This window comes from Arachis hypogaea, chromosome 7 (genome assembly GCF_003086295.3).
Source record: "Arachis hypogaea cultivar Tifrunner chromosome 7, arahy.Tifrunner.gnm2.J5K5, whole genome shotgun sequence".
NCBI lineage: Eukaryota > Viridiplantae > Streptophyta > Magnoliopsida > Fabales > Fabaceae > Arachis > Arachis hypogaea.
The window spans coordinates 71,751,661-71,757,546 of NC_092042.1; the positions used below are offsets into that span (position 1 = coordinate 71,751,661).

Consider the following 5,886-nt stretch of genomic DNA (forward strand, 5'->3'; position numbering starts at 1 on the left):
TTATAGAACACAAAACCCAGTCACAAGTACACACAATCATAGAAAACATACTTACAAACAAATATGTGCAAACAAGTATGATGCATGTCTATCCCTAGTGCAAGTAATGAGCTCATCTGTCGGTTTTGACCCGCTCTCGATGTAACTCAGCAATCTCTGTCTGAGTTTGGTTTTCAGTGTCATAACTTTTGTAAGCAACATCTATCTTACAGGTGTGACTCTCTTGAGCCGATGTATGCAAACATAACCTATGTAAGCAACCTTTGTCTTACAGGTGAGGCTCTCTCTAGCCAATGCATGTTTCGATAACCTCTGTAGGCAACCTCTATCTTACAGGTGCGACCATCCCCTGAATTGGCCGATGTATCTCTAGAAAGTAAATCTCAGTCATCACACCTCACCAATATATACTTTATTTTCAACGATATTCCAACCCAAAAATTACCAAAACATCCCAACTGGCCGTTTATACATAGCCGACCCAAAATCTCAAGCAAACAACAATAATTCAACAATAATTCAATATAAACTCATTCAAACTCAAACAATAATCAACATTCACTTATCAAATTCACATTTAATCATTATAAAATTACCAAACCTTATCTCCGTACGAAACCAAAACAATGGAAGCTCTGGAGAAGCTTTCTGACCGAGTCGTTGAAGAAGAAAACATCAGACATCGCTTGTACCTCCTACAACTCTAATTGACCGAACATAAAAAAAAAAGAGAGCTATGTCACCGTCAATTTTCGCTGAACAAAAATAACGCCAACATAAAGAGGAGAAAAATATGAACACTTTTATCGGATTAAATTTTTTATTAAAATTACGGATCTTAAAAAATCGAGCGTCGAAGGTTTATGGCTTCCATGGAATCTCTCTCTCACTCGCGGTCTCTCCCTCTCTATTTGTTCTTTCTTGGCTTCGGTGGCTTTTAATTGATCAGAAAGGAAATTTGAGAATTATCTAACATAATGATATATATATATATATATATATATATATATAAACTTACATGAAAGCCACGTTTGGCTTTTTTTTATCATTGTTTGTAACACCCTAACTTTTAGCACGTCATGATCGTACTAAAAGTAAAGCATTACTGATCTGTTTTTCGTATTTACTATTTAATATTGAGCCTTTAGTTCGATTTCGCGTTTCAATTTTTAAAAAAAAGCCGAAAATTTATGTTTCTATTAATTAAAATCATATATCAAAGATCTCCAAGAAATACTAGTCACATAGTTAGTAAGAATAATAAATATCATACAAAAGAATTCAAATGAAACTCAGATGCAACTCCTATCCCTCTGTATAAAATAAAATCTTAACTAACAAAGGCGAGGGAATTCTAGGAATGCGACTTAACCATAAACTTAACTCAACTAAGACTAATAATCGCCCGCAGCTTCAAACTGAGTCTTCGAACTTGTGTCACTGAAAGGGTAGAAGATTTTGGGGTGAGAACAAATCATGCGTTCTTAGTAGGGAATGCGAATGCCGTAAGAGTAATGAAATAAAATACAAATAATTAACTTTACTCATTAAAACTATATTTTTATCAAACCTTTTGAAAATACTTTTTACTATTATTTTATATAATTAATGTAACACCCTCACTATCTTAAGTCACGCTTCCGGCTGCGCCACTCTGATAGCAAGAAGTATTACGACTACTTTACATACTAAATAGTAAAATAGGAGCCTGTGCCTCGAAACTGTATCGCTGATTTTTTGAAAACCAGAAATAAATACTTTATCTTAAGAAAAATACAAACAGGCATAGGTTTATATACAAGACTCCTTACATAATAACTCATAATATAATATACATATAAAACATATAATTCCTATCCCTCTTACAAACTTGTAATAACAAAGACGAGGGAAGAAAATAATCTAATTAATACAACAACTTAATAAACCAAACGCAGTATAACTCTTCTTAAAACTTCTTCATCCAGTTCCTGAAAAGGTAAAGCTGTAGGGGGGTGAGAACCTAACCACACCGTCTCACCACGGAGTTTCAAAGTTGTCATAAGAAGATATTTAATAGGAAAACTATTTTCAAACTCAGTGATTATCATTGCCTTATAAATCTTTTAAAAACCAATAGATAATCGTTCAAAACCTTTTCAAAGAAACAATGTTTAATCTTTCAGAAATCTGAGACATTTCCTTTCTTATAAGAAAATTTCAATCAGACACTAACCACGCAATCAAACAACACAATCATTAATTCAGCATCAAAGTTCAATCTCAAATGTAACACGCCAGGACAAACACAGGCAAGGCAGACAAGGAAAGCACAAGTAGGCAGCAGTTACAGCAAATAGTTCAAGTAGCAGTTACAAACAGTTTAGCAATTAGACAAACCAAAACAAGTTCAAACTTAAGCAAAGCATACAAATGCATATGATGCATGCCTGTCCTATGGCTGATGAGGCTCATCTGTCGGTTATCCAGCCAACCCGACAAGTCTGAATTGTCCTTAGACTGTCCCCCGACGTGCATCCCCAAGAGTCTATGCATAGCTTTTTCTCAAATAATCAATATTGCTCAATGGGGGTAACATACCCGGAAATTTATATAGTACCCGGTCACACTTACGTCGTAGGATCAACAGAGTATCGAGTTTTCAACCTGGTACACGTGGTGGCAAGCCACGTCACTTTATCCAAGAAACCTCGTATCTCAGATAATCCAAATTCATAAGCCATATCTCATTTTCAAATTCATTCAAAAACCATATTTCAAAGAAAATCATCATCATCCTTCTTTCCATTCTGTTCATTAACAATTCCAATACAAAACATAATTCTTTCTTTGATAAATAAAGTAATCTTAAACCATATAATGCTTAAAATTAAATCTTTTTAAAATAACTACTTTAAATGAAACTTCTAATTTTATAAAATTTCGACAGCATGTCCTCTAAAAATCGGATTCTGCCACCCTTTTCGGGTCCCAACAAAACCATTTCTCAAACTTCTTTCAATTCAACTTCAAAAATATCTTAGTCCATTTTCAATTTAAACTCATTTTTCAACAAATCAAACTCATTTCCAATATTATAATCCTTTTCAGATCTCAATTCATTTCCAACAAAGCCAACCAACATTTACTCAAACCCTTTCCAACGGTTTCAAATCCGAATCATTCACAAATCTCAAGTCGTTTTCCAAACCCAAACTAACTCTAACATCAAATCATTTTTCCAATTTCTCAAATTATACTTGATAAACATTCAAATCGAATTTTCAAATTAATCTTTCACTAGCTATCTCAATACCAACTCAATATTCTGAAATAACCACAGTCAAGTAAGCAATCACATTCATTCAAGACAATTCAGTTCAATTCATAAGACTCCATAATCACTAAAAATTAGTTATTTGCTTAAATATCAATTTATAACAACTCTTAAGAATAAAAATGAGTTTAATAAAAACGCCCCTACCTCAATTAAGTTTAAACGCATCAATTCCTCTTTCGTTCATCACTTCTGTTTGGCTTATGATCCTCACAGAGAGCAATTGCCTTACCAGCCTTTGATATTATAGTCCTATAATCTTCAACATTAGAGCTATCATCCCAGTAAATGTCTTCTTCAGAATACAGAAATTGAGAATTAGTACCTTGGTACGTTTCACTTGTAGCCAATTTGGCATCAGTAAAAAAAAATGGATGCTTCATGAGATTATCAAAGAGATGCTTTTTCAAACTCTGCAGCACGAGAACCACCATGACCATCAAATATTCCAAGTAAGCATATTGAATTACCACCAATTTTCAATGTTTTAACATCGTAAAAGTCCTCCATCTTCCCTCTGAAGCTTGAATACCCACAGCTAAGCCTTCCATCCTCACTATTCCACCCTCCACTTGCAAACCGGCCATCATCATCTTTCTCTGGCATCATATCTACAAGGGAACCAGCACTTCTTGACACGGAACCCGTACCGACCATCATCACTGGGAATGTCTTGAATTAACGAGTAGGCGAATAAGAAATACTAGGGACAGCTTGCAAACTTCTCCTAGTGTTATTTATTCTCACTCATTTGGCAAAGGTTCTAGCTTTAACAACCAAAGACCTTACACAACTGCTGCATACCATCTAAACGACAAACCAAGAAGACAAGGGTTCCGGCGGCAGGTCCAGTAGCTACCTCTAGCGGGGGCGGCAGCTGAATAACTCACAATAACAACTTCATTCAACATAAACACTCTCTCACAACAGCAACGAAACAATTTAAGCGTACAAAATGAGATCAGAAATAAGGGTAAGGCTCACCAGAGCAGTAACGGCTTCAACGGTGGTTCTCCGGCGACAACGGCGCCGTTTTCCGGTAATAGAGGCACCACTACAGCAACGGCGGTGGCAGAACAGCAACTCCAAAAATCCAACCACGGAACCAATCTTCACTAAATTCCAAACCTTGATTTTGGAAAACCCAATCTACGAATCTTCCTCATCAAACCCCGATGACACCGTGCAACTCACCGGCGTCCATGGCAGCGGCGGAGATGAAGCACGGCAGTGAGCTGCTATGTACATCGTATCTTTTCCTCTCTCCTTCGTCCAATGGCAACGACGACGGCAAGGGTTCTGGCGGCGACGCGAATGCTTTCAACAGACGGCGGTGGTGGCTCTGATTACGACAACAAGGTGCGGCGGTGGCGACGAGGCAGTAGTAGTGTGTGACGATGGTGGTGCGAGCTGGACAGCGGCGACCTCTCCTCCTCCCTCTCCATCCTCGGCTCTCTTCTCCCCTTCGTTCTCCCTCTTCTCTATTTCCGCTTCCTCCTTTTTCTCCTTTTTTTCCCTCTCCGTTTTTTTTCCCTTTCTCCTTTTCTTTTGTTTTTGCTGAAGGCTGAGGCATAAGGGCTGAGGTGTGGCGGTGATAAATTAAGGTTAGAATAAAGTGATTTAGATAATTTTAATAAAATTAGAGGTACAGAGTATTAATTAAAAATCTAATTTACTCCTTTAAAATTATTAAAAATATTATTTAATTATAAATTTGTTAATTAATTTTTAATAAGTATTTTAATTTAAAATTAGAGATAATATAATTTATTTTTTTTGTTTATAAAATTAAAATATTAAATTCTAAAATCTTAATTATTTAAATTAAATTATATAAAATTTTTATTCTTTTATAACTATAAAGTTATATAATTTAAATATAAAAAATTACTTAATGATTATGAGATTAAGTAAAATGTTTAATTTAATTATCAAAACTTAATTTAATTACTTTTAATAAAATAATTTTTAAAAATAAAGTCTTTAATAAATAAATAAATAAATTAAAACTAACTCATAATATATATATATATATATATATATATATATATATATATATATATTAAATCATGGATCTTACAATTAATTTCCTTCATTAAATTTTCGAACTTAAAGACAAATATCAATCACAACCTCAGTTCTCAGTTACTTCAATGCACAATCTAATAGCACAGAAAACAGGTCAACATACAAACAAATAGCAATAAAACAAACAGCACAATCACAGAGAGACAAGATAAGCAAACACAATCAAATGCAAGTATGCAAACAATGATGATGCATGTCTAGACCTATCGCAGGTAATGAGCTCATTTGTTAGTTTCGACCCGCACCCGACGCAATCCGACTCGCAAGTCAGATAAGACATTCCAGCGGCATAACCTCTGCAAGTTTTTACTTCTTGCAGGCGCTGATTCTCCAGCTGAAGTATGCCGAATATGACCTCTGCAAGTACTTGCAGGCGCTGATTCTCCAGCTGAAGCATGTGCCAGTTTCTCCTGGAAGCCATTCCATACACACGGGCGTCCCCGCACAATCATTCACATATAAAGCCCACAGCTTAACATTTT

At 35.3% G+C, this 5,886-nt stretch overlaps 1 long non-coding RNA gene across 1 annotated transcript; it reads right to left on the minus strand.

The window, feature by feature from the left end:
- Positions 1–1,790: 1,790 nt before the first annotated feature.
- Positions 1,791–4,887, minus strand: LOC140174247 (uncharacterized). Its single transcript, XR_011863518.1, has 4 exons — positions 4,301–4,887; positions 3,642–4,193; positions 3,464–3,575; positions 1,791–1,970 (listed from the first exon to the last, which is right to left on the minus strand). It is a non-coding gene; the product is annotated as an uncharacterized lncRNA (long non-coding RNA).
- Positions 4,888–5,886: the final 999 nt, after the last annotated feature.